Genomic DNA, 19003 nt, shown 5'->3' with positions numbered 1-19003 from the left:
TTTGGTTTGAGCCAGCGCTCATTTTTTGCATTGGCGTATAATTTTGTAGTTCAATTGATATTTTAGACCGAATAAGTCAGCTATATTGCTATTAATTATCGAGAAAACGACCTTTTATCTTGTCGCCGAAAGCAGATTCTTACGGTAGGCATTCCGCAACACGCAGCCTCATTTAACCCTAGGTATGCATGCGGAAAATGACGCGCAATAGAGATGTTTTCAGTCAAAAACGAAATCATGTCTGTAAATGTCAAGGATAGGCACTAAGATGGGATCACGCTCTTTTATGCCATCGCCGACTACAATCACTTTATTTTCGTGTGCGAGGATAAAGTAAATATAGCATAATTACTGAAGCACTGGGTTAGTACTATATACACAACATGTAAAGTTAGGCTGTTGAGGGCGGTTCTCTCTTAGGGTAAGAGAAAAGAGTCCGCTGGGGCAAAATCGGAGCAGTAAGGAGGCTGGGGAATCATTACGATAACATATTTTGCCAGGTGGAATGGTAATCTCGAATCCAGAATTATGTCTACCAGCACGCACGCTCTGAAGGATGCTTTGGTCGTTCACCTCCAGGGAGCGTGCGAAGGATGGAAAACTCACCTGCAGAAGCGTGCTGAGGCTGAAAAGGCATCCTTCAGAGATAACTAGAATTTTGTAGCGATATAGCGATATCCCTGGCAAATATCTTCGAATTAATTGAATATTAATACTCACTATACGCCCTTTTTATACCTCCTAATTTAAACCCCGGAAAATTAGATCGTATTTTTCTCATAACAATAATCACCCTTTCTATAAAACGTAATGATGAAACTTAATTAATTGGCAAAGTAAAAGCTGCGATCTTCGTTCCACAGTTATTCCATATGATTAACCATTTATTACGCAATGTATCCGTGCGATACAACACTCAACCGGGGTAGCATGAGGCATCACCGAGTGTTTCTTTGGATTTCGTGCGATGTATCACGGAAGAAAACGTATGGTCTTATCGTTTACTCAGATTGGAAATTGCAGCTTCCGCGCAGCAGCGCATCTGAAGAATTTGATCAATGAAAATGGAATATAAAAAACGGAGAAAAAAATCTCCCTCTTTCAGCTACTTTTTCAAATTTTTTACAAAAAAAAACGCGAAAGTTACCACCCATATCCAATGAGTAGATGACGCTATTTCGGCTCGCTAACTCGTTAAAATAGATCCGCGCACATTCAAAAAAGTAATCGCTCATTCGATTGTACGGTGGTGGAAAAAAATGACCCAAACCTCATTGGCGTCAGAAAGTGGCCATTCAAGAACTACCTGAAGCCTTCGCAAATTTTTACCTCGCAATGATCTCATACAACATGGAAATTAAAAAATATATACGACCCTTATGCTCGGGAAATAGTCATATCCAACGCATTATGACAACACGCTGAAGATTCAACTACAAATTCTTCCCCATATTCTCCTGAACATGTTTTGCACACGTCTCACCTGGAATGGAGTTCCCACTGGTCGAGATATCTGTGAACACGGCCGACGCATTGGGAATTGGAACTACCTAAGGGCTAATCGTTCCGATTGTGTAAGTATCATGCAACGAGTAACTGAGCAAGTCTCAGTGATGGATGATTTGATGCTGCACACACACTGTGGACATTTTTATGATCATAAAACTTCGCAACACCAAGCCCGAGATCCAGAGGATGCTACAAGGCTATCGAATCCTTACGCGCTTATTCATTTGTTGAAATTTAACTCCTATATTGCATAACCATTAGGGCAGTTGACTGTGTAGTGAATTTTGACCACCTTTTTCGCGTCGTAATCTGAAGTTCCTTTTGTCCTTCACCGACCACATCCCCCTCCACACCACGGTGGCTCTCACGTTTTCAATGACTTTCAAGAACATATGCAAAGGCCTTTTTCATGATCTACGGTGAATACCCGTAAGTCATGAAAAATAAGCGAAGACGCTGCCGTCGACGGATAAAACTGCCGGCCCACAGTTATATACAGCAATGCCTTCATTACCGAACGCTTGTTGTTGAACCGGTTGTTTTCTGGGTAATCTTTTTGTACGAACGATTTGTTGTAAAGTTCTTTTAAAAGTGGCATAGCACGACATTTTTCCAGAGAGGAAACGTTTGGTGGTGAAACACGAATGAGCAATCAGTCCACGGAAGAGGCCATTAATTAATGCCATTGGAAGTATTATTTGACGATGCCTTATGAATATACCATGATTGGATACTATGGGTAATCAACATGTTTGGAATGCAAAATTATCCTTATTGACACCAAAATTCAATAAATATCGAGATTCGTAACGATTATATTTGTACTTCTTTCACTGCGGCCAATAAATACAGTTCTTTTCCTTCTTCCAAGATTTCTCACTAACGGGCAATGAAATCCCGGATATTCTAAATGGCTTTATAATATGACGATTCATAACTAAATATTGAAGTGTTAAAATTTGGCCCATTAATAATGTTCAAATTGGAATGGGCTTTTCGCTTTAAGCATTGAACTTATTAATTTTCCAGACTGGAAAAAAGGCATTCCCATGCGATTTATTAAGTGAATTTAACTTTGCCTTCACCGGATGGTCGTTATGGAAGAGAAACACAAACCAAAGGTGCGATTGAGGAACAATAGCGAACTGCACTCAGAGACAGCATGCTAAAGTTCTTGTTTTAAATAGTATTCGTGATAAAAGAACACTTAAAAATTCAGTACCGAGAAGAAGTAGTGCCTTTGCCGGAAAGTAGAATAAATTGATTCAATACACGGAGGTTTTTTCATTTCATTGGTTGCCCAGAAAACAATAAAATAGGCGCCAAAAATGCACTATGTCACTCAAAGCCTTTAGTCTCCGATTTCTGGGTTGCATTTTTCAAGGTAAACCACGAAAAAGACCTTTGCATTTGCAAGTCAGAGCCATTGAAAGCGTGAGGCCAGCCGCGATATACAGGAGGGAGGTGGTCGGTGAAGGACGAAGGCTGCGTTGGTGGTCGCATACAACTAGAATGATACTGTATTTGACGAAAATCATTCGAAATACGAATTGAAAAAAAAACTTTTCTTGGAACTGCTAGTGATTTAGCTATTGCAAGCGATCGGCTAATGCATTACAAACACAGAATATATGAGGTTTTTGCGCAATAACTTTAATTAGTATCATAGAATTGACTGCCGAACGAGACTGGCGAGTTTATGAGACAGCAGTATGATGCGTCGAAGAAGAGGTACGGCGAATTGAGCCTTGTTTGGTAACGCACTTCGTACGCTTGTGCTTTGTTATTCTGTTTCAAACCGGCTTTCTACTATTATTTCGGCTAATCGGAACAATTAAATATTCCGAATAGGGTTCCGTCTAAATTGGTAGGATCAAAGGTACTCCAATGCATTACATAACGCTGCCATATCGCTATTAATTAAAAAATAGTCACAGCGATAAACAACTGTCACGCCTAATTTAAATACCCTTTTGGTGAAACTAACGTAATCTATGATTTTGATTCCCAGACAAGAACCAAAATGACCTATTCCATGTGACATTATATCTCTCGTATGATTAGCAAAAAGTGCGATTAAAAGCTACCCGTAACACTTAACTATTAATCCGAAATGGGTCACTCTAAAATATAAATACAAGGAATACTGAAAATGACTAGCAACTATTTTACTTGTACTTAAGATTTTTAGACTCTCGCACCGGAGCAAAGGTTGAATCATCGGAGGTAAGCAGGTCTGCAACAACGTAACTGGCGATTCAAACCGCGCTGAGAAAAACTAGTCACCATTGGAATGAAGAATAGCATGGAAACTCGCTTAATGGGCAGACCTAACTCTAATTGGGGCGGGGTACGTGCGATATTGACAAGGTCTCTCGTACGGTATCGACAATAGTAAATAATCGTTCTCTAAAACTGTAAATCCTCTGTAAATTGCTGCTGTCCTCTCCAAAAGTCAAAATTAGAAGGTAAATTAATCGAAAGGGTGTTTATGATTAAAAAATTATTCATCGAGGGGTGTTAGCATCATTAGCAAATATATTTTTCAACCTCAACTGCATCAAAAATACACATACTCTTTGGTAAATTAAAGTACCGGAAGAGAAGAAGTAGCAAATTGATGACTGACTGGAAATAAAAATGACATCGTTGATCAATATCGCTACTGTTGGCTTCACGTAATAGCTCAAAAAACCTCTATGGTTTCAATGCCTAAACTACCCTAATTTCGCTCGTGTTTGGATGCTATTTAGCTTTCGCAATCGCTGAATTTACCTCGTATACGGCTTTTTACATCAGAATAAAGCAACCAGAGGATCATCTTCGACTGCTTTGACTTTGACCAATTCTATTCTCCTCGAATAATTACTCAAAAAAAGTTGAATTCATCTCCTTCGTAACATCATAAAATCATAGCATTGTAAATCGTAACAATTAAAATCAAGGAGAAGAGGATAAAATTAGGGCATACTCATTAACTTGGTATCGGACTGAATTATGATTCATCTCAACTCTTAGATGGACGTCTTGTGGAAGAAGGTACATGTTTTAGAAATGGGATCACTTGCTTTCTGGCTAACTAGTTGGAAATATTTTTCTCCATGGTTGGACAAAAAATTATATCTCTCTCTCCCCCGACTAATAAATTTTGTAAACAGTCTACAAGCATGAATAAATACACACCGTACGTATTAAAAATATTAATTACTCTAGAAAAATCCAATGGCTTTCACTTGGAAAAAATTTCACGTTCCGTAGCATTGAGAACGTTCCAGAACATTTTTCTTTTTCGAAACGCTCGATTGGAAAAACCAGGAAATCGACTTTTACAATCTCAGCGCCGTGATTGGACGATGCTAAACGACACACCAGAGATTGATGGGAGGACCAATCAAATCACAGCGGCGCCCCCTTATCGACTATATAAAGCCGCGAATTCCGAGGTTTTTTCACGATCCAGACAGGACACCGACGCATCGTAGCAGAGTCGACGGCAGACGACGTGATAGTGTGGCATTTTTTAGTGTGCCCCCCCCCCCCCAAAAATTTCTGGTACCCCCCCAGAAATTCCTCGAACTTCCTCGAACTTCCTCCGAACTTATCCGCAGAACTTTTCCCGCTAAGGATTTTTCGCGCTAAGGTTTTTCGCGCAAAGGATTTTCGCGCAAAATCCTGTGTCGCAAAATCCTGTCTCTTGAAAATCCTGTCTCTGAAAACCCTGCCTCTGGAAACTCAGCCTCTGGAAACAGCCTCTGAAACAGCCTTCGAAACAGCCTCCGAAACAGCCTCCGAACCAGCCTACCTGCAATGCAAGACTTATATAGGACTACTGCGGAGAAATACTTCTCCTTGGCAAGCAAGGGGAAATCGGTGCTAAGGCCTTAGTATTGCACTTGGAGTGAGAAGTTTTACCATTGTCCTATCACAAACTCTCTCTCCCTCCAACACCTCACCCCAGTATCTCCTTCCCCTCCATGTGTTCCAATGAACGATTCCTCTGATGTCTCCAACCCAGAAGTTGAGGGGAAAATTCTGGGTGCTGGCTGTTGTCTCAAAACCAGGGAATGGTGTTTTGTGGAGCGGCCGTTTCTGCAGGGGCAGTGACGCATCAGTGGGCGGTTGTTGAATTCGCCTGGCTACCCCTCCACTCCCTGGAAGAAGCCCTCCCCTCAAATGCTGTCTCGCCTTGCATAGGCAAGCCCTTTTTCTGGTCGAGACCTGCTGGGAGTCACATGTCTTGTGAGCCATGAGATTTTTAGAGCAATTTTCTGCTGGTAATGTTTCCTTTGGGATCATGAATTTACTATCATTGTTTTCTGTAATACTTCTGATTTTTTGAATACTCTACTTTGAATAGATATCGTACGGTAATAACTCGTAAATTATTTTTGGCTACCTTTTTCTTGTGAGCTGTTTTTCTTGTTTGTGGAGTCTTTTCCCTGATCCAGCATGTGACCGACGGTTGGAGTATTTGCCCTGTCTGGACTTACGTGAAAAATCAACCTGATTTTACGACGTAACGTCACATTTTGGTAGCAGAGCGTGGTTCGATTTCCTGTCCTTTCGTCGAGGTCTCCGAGTGCTGGACAATGGTGACATTTCTCCACTATTTCTCCACTTTTTGCAGTTTCTGGTTGTTTCTTCTCTTAAAAGTGAGTTATTTTATGTTCCATTAAGTGCTTTTTGGTTCGTGTGGGATTACGTGACTAGTGTTGCCGACTTTTCCTCGTGGTCATATGCCATTTGACATTAATGTTCGTAATGCTCGTAATGTTCTTGATAGTTTGGATAGCAGCTAGTTATTCTCGCACTATTTTTGGTGATTGGACTCTTCCAGCAGAGATAGATAGTTTTAAATCTCGCTCTTTCTCTCTCTTTTTCTCGTTGTCGTCACTTCACTTTTCAAAATGCCTGGAGGTATTGACAACCCGTACGAAAAAACTTATTTAACCACGGGCGAGGATCGTAAGGCCAGGGGTACGGCTAATGTGTCCGTAGGAAGTGAAGTTTCTAATAATGAACGGGAATCTTCTTTAGAAGTGGTTCCACCTCGCCCAACGCACGAGGAAAGCAGTGATTTTCACGTCTCTCACGAAATGTCTGCTTCTCAGACATTGCCAGTTTCTGAAGGGTTAGTAATTGTCAAACAATTACTCAGTGATTTTCCGCCATTTGAAGTGTCAAACAGTGAGAATTGGTTTAATTTCATGTTAAAAGTTAATGAAATCGTTTCTTTGTCTTTGGTTCCTCTGTCAACGTTATTGTACCTTGTAGTATCTAAACTACCTGCCAGCTCTCGTCATTTTTGGTTGTCTATGTTAAACTTGAATCTCGCATGGTCTCAAATCACAGAAAAAGTTTGGGCTAGAATTGTTAGTGACAGAGAGTTTGATCGTTTGATCACTACGAAAGTTAAGAGATTTCAGTTCCCTCGCGAAACGCCCCACGATTTCGTGTGTTCTGTGCGTAATGCCACTCAGGTGCTGGGTTTGCAGTATTCCGAGTCTTCTATTGTGCGACTCATTATTCAAGGGTTAAATCCTTTAACAAAATCTGCAATTATGTTCTCAAATCAGCCTAACGCATTTGTAGAATTGGACTCTGTTATCACGCAGGCTTCTAAACATTTAATGGACTGTGCTGAATATTCCAACACTTTCCATCGTATCTCTAGGAATCCGTCTTCTGTTGCCTCTTCCAGTGCGCCTAGGGAAGTTTCTTTTCCTATTAATTGTTCTTACTGTCATAAACCTGGCCACAAAGTGAACGAGTGTCGCAAAAGACGACGATTTACTCAGCCTGCCGTGAGTTTGATGAGTGTCCGTGACAAGTGTTCGACTCGATTGCCAATTTTATCTATTAATCTTCATTCTATGCCATGCCAGGCTCTAATTGACACTGGGTGTTCAGTTTCACTGTGTGATGAAGATTTCTTTGCTTCTCTGAAATGTTGCCGGAGAAAAATTATTCGTCAAAATGTTGACGTCGATTTAATCACGGTGTCGGGGCAGCCTTTTCATATTAATTCCTCTGTCTCACTCAAGGTTCAAATAGGCAAGTTTTCTTGGAACCACGTGTTTTATCTAGCTAAAATCCCGTTTCCCGTGTTACTGGGTGTGGATTTCATTTGTAATTCAAAGATGATTATTCGTCCGGCGAACGTCAGTTTTGAAATTGCCCCGAATTCTCTTTTTTCTTTTACGGACAATTGCGAAGCGTTTAAATCGGCGCCAGTTAGTAACTCATCCGAATCACATGTTCTGTCGTCCACTGAAATTACGTTGTGTGATAAGTTGAAGGGTTTATTGTCAAAGTATCCTGAGGTGATTTCTCAAGAATTGGGGGTCACATCTGTTATGACCTACGAAATTGAACTGCTAGATTCTACTCCGATTCGATCCCATCCTTATTCATTGTCACCTCCAAAGGCAAATTTAATGAAGAAGCACATCCAATCTTTACTTGATAAGAAAGTGATTGAGGTTTCCAATTCAAACTGGTGTTCGCCAGCTTTTCTAGTGCCTAAAAAGGATGGATCTGAAAGATTAGTGGTTGATTACCGTAAGTTGAACAAAGTTGTTAAATCGGACGGTTATCCTACACCTTCTGTTGAACATGCATTCCAATATCTTGCTGATGCAAAATATTTTACTGTTCTTGATCTCAATTCTGCCTTTCATCAAATACCATTATCTGAGAATTCTAAGAAATTAACTGCTTTTGTGACGCCGTTCGGAGTGTACCAGTATAATAGATTGCCATTTGGTTTTGTAAATTCTCCTCAAATATTCACTCGTCTCATTAATGAAGTATTGGGCGATTTGAAATATTCATGTGTTTACCCATATATTGATGACTTGTGTATCTATTCCAAGTCTGCTGAAGACCATGTATCTCATGTTAATGCTGTCCTCAACAAACTACGCAGTGCCGGTTTGACGGTGTGCGAGGACAAGGTTAAGCTTGGTGTGGAATCACTCACTTTTCTGGGCCATCTCATCACAAATGGAACCTTGCAAGTTGATCCTGAGAGAGTGAGACCAATTGAACAATTCCCAGTTCCCAGAAATGTGAAGGAAGTGGCCAGATTCATTGGACTTTGTGGGTTTTACTGCAAGTTTATTCCAAGGTATTCTGAAATCTCTATGCCACTGAATCGCTTGAAACGTAAAAATGTTCCTTTTCAATGGACAGCCGTTGAAAATGAGGCTTTCTGCCAGTTGAAGAAAGCTCTCACCAATCCACCAGTATTATCTTTCCCTCGATTTGACGAGGAATTTCATTTATTTGTCGATGCCAGTAATTTGGCGGTTGGTGCCGTCCTGAATCACAAAGTAAATGGTGATTTTGTCCCTGTGGCTTTCGCTAGTAAGGCACTCTTGGAACATGAAGGTAAATTTTCTTCTTATGAATTGGAGTGTCACGCAATTCATTTTGGAATTCAAAAATTCAGTGTTTACTTACAAGTAAAACCATTTCACTTGTACACTGATAATGGTGCCTTGACATGGCTTTTCTCTCATCCTAAGCAGTTGGGCAAATTAGGGAGGATGGTTCTTAAATTATCCTCTTATAAATTCACTGTGCATCATGTTCGAGGAGCATCTAATTCTGTCGCAGATTGTCTTTCTCGCATTGAGCCATCCTCATCTACAAATAGTCATTTAGATGTGGAATCTAACACTCATAAGGAATCAGCTGTTCCTTATTCTTGTGTGTTACATAAATTGCCTTTGTCATTTGTCGACATTCGAAAACACCAAGAAACTGATCTCGTTCTAAAGGATATTTTCAATCAGATTAATAATAATTCCTTGAACGACAAAAACTATTTTCTGAAGGGACAGCTATTATGTTATGGGAATTCTAAAATTAAGCGAGGAAGAGCTGTTTTGCCTACGGTCTTGAGGCCTATGATTTTTCAATATTTTCACTGCTCTAGTATGTCTGCTCACTTGGGCATGGCTAAAACTTATGATAAGATTAGCAGACACTTTTGGTGGAAGGATATGAAAAGAGAGGTTTATGACATGGTCAGAAAATGCCATCTGTGTCAAACTTGTAAACCCAGAAATGCTCCACCTCCTGGCATGCTATCGTCGCACAATCCTTCTGAAGTTTGGGAAAGACTTTATATTGATTTTGTGGGACCTTTACCTTTGACTAAAGGTGGACACCAATATATACTTTCTCTTATTGATGGTTTTTCTAAATTCTGTTTTCTTGAGCCAGTTCGTAAGGCTACTGCTGGTTCGGTTGTTTCAATACTCACTCAAAGAGTGTTTCCAAAATTCGGTTTTCCAAAATATTTGGTTTCTGATAATGCACAAGTTTTCAAATCTCATGCCGTTAAGGAGATGTGTTTGCAACTGGGGGTTAAGCAAATTTTTGTTTCTCCATACTATCCCTGTTCTAATCAGGTAGAGAGATTGCATAGAAATCTAAAATCTGCACTTGCTATTTTGTGCAATAATGCTCACCATATGTGGGACTCTATGCTTGCTGACTTCAATTTTGCCTTGAACACTGCCTCTCATGAGAGCAGTGGTTATTCTCCTGCCAAAATAATTTTCGGCAGAGAACTTAAGCATCCTTTAATTAATCAGTGGGACATTCCAAAATCTTTATTCGAGAATGATCTCAGCGATAATGACAGACAAGCCTGCCTGAATCATGTTATTGCTAATTTAAAAAAGGCCAGAAACAGGTATAAAGAATCCTATAATAAATCTCACTCCCAAATCACTTTCTGTGTGGGAGATCTTGTTCTCTGCAAAAACCATCCTGTCAGTTCTAAAGGTGAACAGAAAATGGCAAAACTGGAACCTCTGTGGAAAGGACCTTTCGTCCTTAAAAAGTATCTCTCTCCTGTAACAGTTATTCTGGAAGTTTCTCCTGGGAAAGAGAAAATTTGTCATGTTTCTCATTTAAAGGCATATCATGGTGGCATTGCTAATTCCAGTAATTAAAAGGAGAGAAATATCATTGATTTTTTTTTATTCTTTTTTTTTTTCTCAATGAATGCTAATGTTTGCTCTCTCAAATACTATTTGATGCTTGATTTCGGTGTTGTATTTCTATTGATTCCTAATAATATTGTTTTGATTAATGAATAATAAGTCTATTTCTATGCTTGTAATTGAAATTGTTCTGAAATATTGTATTGTACTTGCTTATTCTCATCTGCTTAATTCACTCATGTAATTTAGTGTTGGTCTACTGTGATTGTGAGATGGGGTAAGGTGGAGGAATTATGGGTGCTTGGAGGGAGAGGACGGGAGATTAACTTGGGGGGAAATCCCCGAGATGGCTCGTTTCCAGATAAGCTGTGGAGGTGGCCCCAGTTATTAAGATTCAATTGTGTTTTGTGTCACCTTTCCTCCACCAAGACTTTATGGACATTCTCACAATTCTGGACAGTGATAAGTGTCGTGATTTTGCAGTGTTCAATATTCTATCGATGGCTGAGTGATTGAATTGATCAGCTGATCTTAAGACTGCCTACTGTGTTTTAGTGTGGCTTTTGGCGTTGAGTTGCGACCTTCATCGCCCGACAAGTATGAACTTTCATCTTGTCGCAACCAGCATGTAGCTCTCATTTCTATTGTTAATTGAAGAGTGAAATTTAGAGTGATTTCTTTTGTTGATGCAATATGCAGTTCTCATTTTGTTAGCATCGCCTATGATTCTTTTTTGACTTGTTTAATTAATACTGAGAGATATATATACACATCTTGATTAAATTTAGTCAGTACTTGTTCAATAGCTGACATGAATACCATATGCCTTGTAAATATTAATAATTATTGGAAAATCGAGGAATTTAGTGCAATCTATTGTCATTTATGTAAATCTTGTTGAATTTTGGAGGATTCTTTATTGATAATTAATTATGGACTGATAATATTTACAAACATGGAGGGTTTAAAGGGAGAAATACTAATGCCAATGTATATTAATTAAGTGAGACACATATTATGCTGAATATTTTTGCTGGTATTTTGATAACTAATAATTATTTAGTGAATAACCGTATTTTTGAATAAACTTGTACTTAATGATTATATAATATGGGGTATATATTTTGTTGGTCGACCCTAACTTTCTCTTGGGTTGCAATATGAATTTTGGGTAGAAGTTAAAACCCATTTTTGTGAATCGTTGTTTTTTGATAAGGTGGTTGAACCCAACTAATGGGACAACCCAGGGTTCCCATGAACCCAACTGCTTCACCAACCCAATCTTGCCCATTTACTAAGTGGTTGGTTATTGTATTGCTTTACTTGGTTTAAAAAAAAAAAAACCCACAAAAATATCTCTGATGAGAGAAGGAACATTTGAGTTTGGTAAAGATATCCTGGTGTTATACCAATAAAAATCTTCCCAGTTCCTTCTAGTTGCTGATGGTAATTATTTGTAATTTTGATTCACTGTTCACCGAAACAAGCATCACTTATGACATATTGATTATTAATTTTATTTTCTTGCTATGTAATACTAAATAATTTACTCTATATCTATCAGCAATATTTCTTGTCTCACTCTTGTAATTATGCCATGTTACTCACTTATGAATTCTGTTGAATTCCAAACATCACTCTTGAAATTATTTTTTTTACTGAGTGATAAAAATGTATGTTCTTGTCAAAACTATTTTTGAGTGATATTTCTTGAATACTATTGTCTCAATCAATAAACTTTTTATATTCAGTTCAATTCTAACCACTGAATAATGGTTTTTGTGAAATTCATGGGGGTTAAACAGTGGGGGGTTCATCCAGTGAAAACCAGTGGACCTGTGATGCCTCGATAAGTTTTCTAGGCATTAATCAGTTCTTGGTGGACGTGTCTTGGTCCCCAAGTTCAAGCAATTTTTGTGGTCATTTTCCCACAGAGGATGTGGCATTTTTTAGTGTCCCCCTCCCCCCCCCCCCCAAAAATTTCTGGTACCCCCCCCAGAAATTCCTCGAACTTCCTCGAACTTCCTCCGAACTTATCCGCAGAACTTTTCCCGCTAAGGATTTTTCGCGCTAAGGTTTTTCGCGCAAAGGATTTTCGCGCAAAATCCTGTGTCGCAAAATCCTGTCTCTTGAAAATCCTGTCTCTGAAAACCCTGCCTCTGGAAACTCAGCCTCTGGAAACAGCCTCTGAAACAGCCTTCGAAACAGCCTCCGAAACAGCCTCCGAACCAGCCTACCTGCAATGCAAGACTTATATAGGACTACTGCGGAGAAATACTTCTCCTTGGCAAGCAAGGGGAAATCGGTGCTAAGGCCTTAGTATTGCACTTGGAGTGAGAAGTTTTACCATTGTCCTATCACAAACTCTCTCTCCCTCCAACACCTCACCCCAGTATCTCCTTCCCCTCCATGTGTTCCAATGAACGATTCCTCTGATGTCTCCAACCCAGAAGTTGAGGGGAAAATTCTGGGTGCTGGCTGTTGTCTCAAAACCAGGGAATGGTGTTTTGTGGAGCGGCCGTTTCTGCAGGGGCAGTGACGCATCAGTGGGCGGTTGTTGAATTCGCCTGGCTACCCCTCCACTCCCTGGAAGAAGCCCTCCCCTCAAATGCTGTCTCGCCTTGCATAGGCAAGCCCTTTTTCTGGTCGAGACCTGCTGGGAGTCACATGTCTTGTGAGCCATGAGATTTTTAGAGCAATTTTCTGCTGGTAATGTTTCCTTTGGGATCATGAATTTACTATCATTGTTTTCTGTAATACTTCTGATTTTTTGAATACTCTACTTTGAATAGATATCGTACGGTAATAACTCGTAAATTATTTTTGGCTACCTTTTTCTTGTGAGCTGTTTTTCTTGTTTGTGGAGTCTTTTCCCTGATCCAGCATGTGACCGACGGTTGGAGTATTTGCCCTGTCTGGACTTACGTGAAAAATCAACCTGATTTTACGACGTAACGTTCAGGGATTTGGAACGATTGAGAGGTCCGACCCACGGTAGCCAATCAGTCGCACCCTTTTCCGAAGGAGTCTCCTCGCCCGGGGAAACAAGACTCGCTGTTCCGGCCTGGAGAGAATGACTTTCCGATCTGGAGGTCGGAAGGTCGAGAAGACTTCGGCGCATCATAGCAGAATCAACGGCAGACGACGTGATAGGGACAGGGATTTGGAACGATTGAGAGGTCCGACTGGGTCTAACCCACGGTATCCAATCAGTCGCACCCACTTTCCGAAGGAGTCTCCTCACCCGGGGAAACAAGGCTCGCTGTTCCGGCCTGGAGAGAATGGCTTTCCGATCTGGAGGTCGGAAGGTCGAGAAGACTTCGGCTGGTACACAAAGACCCCCTCAGTCGCCACCGACCAGTGGTTCGGCCTGGCTGAGGGCCCCAAAAAGCACACACCCCTGACCATTGCACGCCTTTTGCACTCTTAAGGCAGGTCAGGGCATCGATATCAGAACCCCGTCCCACACAGACAATGGCGTGGCCTGGCTAACTGAGTCCCCGGTTCTCACACGCTGGGGCAGCATTGGGTCGTTGTTCTGCACTCTCCTTGCGAGGGGAGTGCTCCAATAGGCACACAGTTGGGTTGGGGGATAGGCCGGGAAGGCAGATACACTAACCTCAGTCGAAAAGAAACTCTTTTGGTTGCTTAAAAAAAAACATAGCTATCGATAGAATTTGCTAAAAAACGTACAATGAATATGCATTAAGATATAGTAATTTTTAAAGCTCGCGTTCGTGTCGGTTTCTGTCACATCCTTTAAACCCATACAGAATGTTCAGCTTAATTAATTTGCGATGAATTCAATATTTTCCTTGCCGTAACGAAAAGCTACATAATAGTTATTTTAGAAAGAGCAATACACTTTTTCCGAATTCGTACGTTATCAGTGCTTACTATAAGCCTCTCGAAATAAAGCTAGCTATCGTTCTTTGAAGTATTGACCCTTCACTTCCGATATCTGAATCATACGCGAGGGTGTGGACGTTGCACAGTAATAATAATTTTTATTGTCACATAACACCGACATTATGCGCTTACACTTCTATAAGTTGGAAACTCGTCAAGAAGTAGCAAAAGAAATAACCCTATTCAAAATAACCAAATGTTCCAGTATCTAATTAGGATCACATGCATTAAAAGTCATTTCAATATAATGAATTGATTGCGCTTACTGTTGAAATGAAAACCCATTGGCTTTTACGATGATCATACAGTTGCTAACGTATGTATATTTCCTCAGATAGCAGAAAATGCTTTCGTTCTTAGACAAATTGCGAAATCTGTTTACCGAATACGCGTGAGGTATTGATAGAGGCAAACCCAAAGGCATAAAATCACCTTTAATTGTCTACAAATATTCCTAGCGTGCCTTGACTGACACGATTGCCTCTCGACACCAAGGCTATTCTCTGCGTAGCGGTCTAGCGAATGTTTAAGTGATACTCCCCTCAGATTAAAGCATGTAAGAGGAGTCCGTTTCCCTCCGAAATGAAGTCCTACGTCGTAGCCTTTTGAACAGTCGCGTGAGGTTCGATAGTTTTATATTTCAACTTACAGTTGCATTAAAATTTCCCGAGACAAGAGAAAATGACAATATTAGATTCATTTCCCACTCCTTCAAATGGAGCACAATGCTTTAATCTCTCCTTAAGTTCCGTGAAAAACAGATGACTGGACGCGCAATTTATTGGCTTCAATTGGGTATGAAATAATAAACGAATCCCATTTTTTTAGAATAGAATCCATATTTTGTTTACGACTAATGACTTGCAAAAACACTGTATTTAAAATGGAATTATAACGGAGTTTCACTCCTTATTCCGCGGCAATACCTTCGCGCTCACGATTCATTTAAATAATTCAGTCTATGGTACTCAATATTTTCATCATTTCCCTTTCCTTACTGGGAATTACTCGTGAGTTCAAGTCGGTACCTACAACAATACAATGTGCATACATGCAGAAAGGAAGCATGACCAACTTGTGTGCGAATAGTGGTGTATACGGGAAATCTACTGTGACATCGCTCATAAAAAATATTAGATAGAATGCATTCAATTTTAAAACAGCTACATAATGCAAAGAAATCAATATATCTTCACTCAATATAATTTATAACGACAATATGTTGGTTTTATAAACAACTGCTAATATGTATTGATAAATACGTTTTAAAATGTGATACCTATTATATTAAAATTATTAGTGTTACCTTTGACATGGGGCCATTTTCCCACTTTTCATGGAAATGAAGTCATCTTCTAAAATTCGTCGACCGTTGAATAGGTTATTCCTCTTTTATAATCATCACGATACCAAGAAACACGCACAAATATATTCCTTGTGTCTCCTGACAGACGCTATCGCCTCTCGTCACCAAGGCAAGTCACACCATTCCCACAATATGATTCCACACGTACACCATCAAACGCATTCAACACAATGATCATGCACTGATATAGGGATCTCAAAATTGAGATTATTGCCAACTGCTAGTAGATACATTCACTTATTCACAGTACGCAACGAAAAAAATCCGTGCATTACATACACAAATCACTGGAATCACTTGTTAAAGATTATTGGAAGTAGGCACTTGCGTAAAACAGCGGGAAAGGAACACAATTCACAAGCAACAGAAATCAACACTCTCCTCGCGTGGTCACCGATCGACAGAGCTGACTTCAGTTCCTTAGCGCTGATGCAAAATTTTACCCAACATCGGTCCCGAATCACGTCACGACGAAGGACTAACAATAAGACACGACCTCTTCCGGTTATATATGACGTTGGTTAACAATTTTCCCGTCTGTAGCATAATGCAATCGCTTAGTCTTCTTTCCACGCTCTTTCATTACGACGGACACAGATTTCACAACATAATGCCATTTTCAAGGTACTCATGATTCTTTGATGACAGCCTATTTATGCGTTTCAATTGGCGAGGGGTGAAGGTTGATTTTCGCGAGAGCGGTTTGGTAGATTTGTGAGATAAGGAAAGGGGGAGGGGTATGCTCACTGCGGATGGTTTCGTACATTCTCTGGGAATGAGGAGAGTGATTCATGACGACGTATACTGTCGACGGGTGGGAGGTAATGTGTGGGAGGGGTGAGTGAAATGGGAACACATGGTCGCTCAACAATTTAAAATGAAAGGAGTAATTTACTATTTTAAACGGTTCGGAGAAATCAAGTTTCATTTCATCAAAAAATTTGAGCTAACGGAGTTTTAGGCTTTCCCTTATAATTTTCCGACAAAATTTGCGCTATGCATACTTTTTTTATATTCATACGTATCATGGAACTGATGTTACTTGGAAGTCTTAGAAATACTTTTCTGTTGGCGTTTTATGATGTTTATTAAGTCCCTAATTTCAGATTGTAATGATTTATGAGACTCCACATTTGTTCAGGAACAGAATAGAGATGATTTATGCGCGGAAATTTCGCCTCAGAAATGCGGTTGTAAGACAGTTATGTTGATTTGCGTACGAATTTATAAAATCCTCTTATCTGGTAAAGATTTTTGTCGTTATAAGTTCAGAAGACTTAGTTATGAACCAAAGAGTTGAAAATAAAAAAATAAGTTGCTCTTTATCTTCACCTATTAATGAGGAGATTTCATTCTTGCGATTACATTAATGAACATTCACTGCGACATTATCTTCATTTTCTGGCTGAATTTACAATTTCCTCTATTCAATGAAGAGGTGGAATAGAGTTATTTGATCAACCCGTGAAATATAGTGTTTGGACGAATCTTACCTTTGTCTTAGCAAAAAAAAATATTTCCAGTAAGTCATCGCGCCGATTGTTTGCTAAAAACTGTCCTCATATACAGCATACTATTTTCTTTTCACTTTCTTTTGAGGGATTTACTACCGTGATTATTTAATAATTGTAATGTGCATTAAAGATGGACTGGTGAAGCAGCATACGTAAAGAAAGTAAAAGTAAATGAGTTTAATAGTGGGCATTAAATACATTTCGGAAAAGGATTCGGACCCCAAAAGGAGAAGACAGGTAAATGAGTACAGAGTACAGCATTTTGTTTGATAGCCCTATTTATAGCTCCTTTCTCCATGAAATTCGGATCGCTCTAACCGTATGCGACGCGAGTGGCTACTTGAGCGAATCCATTTTAATGCGGGTGACAGCATACTTTCGAAGTTGACATACTTTGCGAATCCTATATTAAGGGTTTCATAAATTAATAACTAGAAACCTATTATTTATACCACTTCTTTTTTAACACAACGACCCAGGTTTCTAATAATGATCATCATCATCATCAGGCTTAAATTATTATCCAAGGCACGATCGAATATTATAAATGGCTAGCAATTAATTATTCATTCAAGAAAGTCTTTAATGGAATACCACATAGTTAAAAATGAGTTAGAGAATTTTGAATCCTATGCTGTTGTAAATTTCGTGCGTTCGACCTTCGATGGAAGGTGAGGTTGGTCGGCTCGCCCCCTGAATGAGGTTACGGGTTCCTCCCCGTTTTGCCCTTGGGGGGGAAGAAAAGTTGGCGACGTACCTAATGCAATTGGAGGAGAGGGTCTAGTAGCACAGGGCACCGAACTGGAAGCGGAGAAATCCCCGAGACGGAGATTAAATGAGAAGACACGTCGTACTTCAGGGTTCGGGTCGTAACAATGTCGGGACACGGCCGCCGCAATTTCCGCCCTCTAGAGGGAGAGAGGGAGGTCGAATTTCTAGTAATTTCAACGGACATGTGTAAATGGAGCCGGTAAACACTGGCAAGTACCCGCACTCTACTAGAACACTGCAAACTGAGGCTCTTTGTCGAACGGGAGAGTTGCGGACAAAGGCTACTGAATCAATTTTCTCCGCATACGGATATTGGATACACTCAACATCACCATAGGGGATGGAGTCGGGTTTTCATTAAGACGCCCTCAAATATACACGCCTAAATCCTTCCTTCTATTGATAATTATTAGACCACAGCAAAAAAGCAAAGTCAAACTATTTAATATCAATGCAAAAACGTTTACTTCAGAGGTAATTGCACAGCTTTAATCAGAAAAAGCTTAAAATAATTTTTGATATTTGATCTACCAAGATGTTGAAAGCTTGTTTGTGGAAATGTTTCATTCTACAGGGAGAGTTTATGAAATGGAATGTCATCCGTTAACGGTGTAAATTAGAACTCATTGACAGGACCTACCATAAATAACAAAAATTTTCTGCATTGTGAACTTTTTCAACGTCCAGAGTTACGATACTTAACTTTCCTTAAAACATAAATACACCAAAGGATGCAGTTCGCCGTGAAAAAATATTTGACTTAGCCGGGATTCGAACCCGGATCTCCCGATTGCCGGTCAGGCGTGCTACCAGTTACACCACCAAGCCATCTTCTCAGAGCGAACTTCGGGATCCCGGGTAAGTCAAATATTTTTTCACGGCGAACTTCATCCTATGATGTATTTAACTTTGCACCCGTGCGCGTGACTGCGTACAAAGTCTCTTGTTCCTTCAGTGCTTTTTTTCCTTAAAAC

General features: G+C 39.9%; 1 protein-coding gene and 1 non-coding gene across 2 annotated transcripts in view; both read right to left on the bottom strand.

Moving 5' to 3' along the window:
• The window catches only part of LOC124159780, a 777878-nt gene that overhangs the window by 156826 nt on the left and 602049 nt on the right, over nt 1-19003 (bottom strand). The window lies entirely within an intron of this gene.
• Nucleotides 18786-18857, bottom strand: Trnaa-ggc. The gene has a single exon. It is a non-coding gene; the product is annotated as a tRNA-Ala (tRNA).

Source organism: Ischnura elegans, chromosome 5, assembly GCF_921293095.1.
Source record: "Ischnura elegans chromosome 5, ioIscEleg1.1, whole genome shotgun sequence".
In the NCBI taxonomy this organism is placed as follows: domain Eukaryota; kingdom Metazoa; phylum Arthropoda; class Insecta; order Odonata; family Coenagrionidae; genus Ischnura; species Ischnura elegans.
This window is presented reverse-complemented; position numbering and strand designations above follow the sequence as displayed.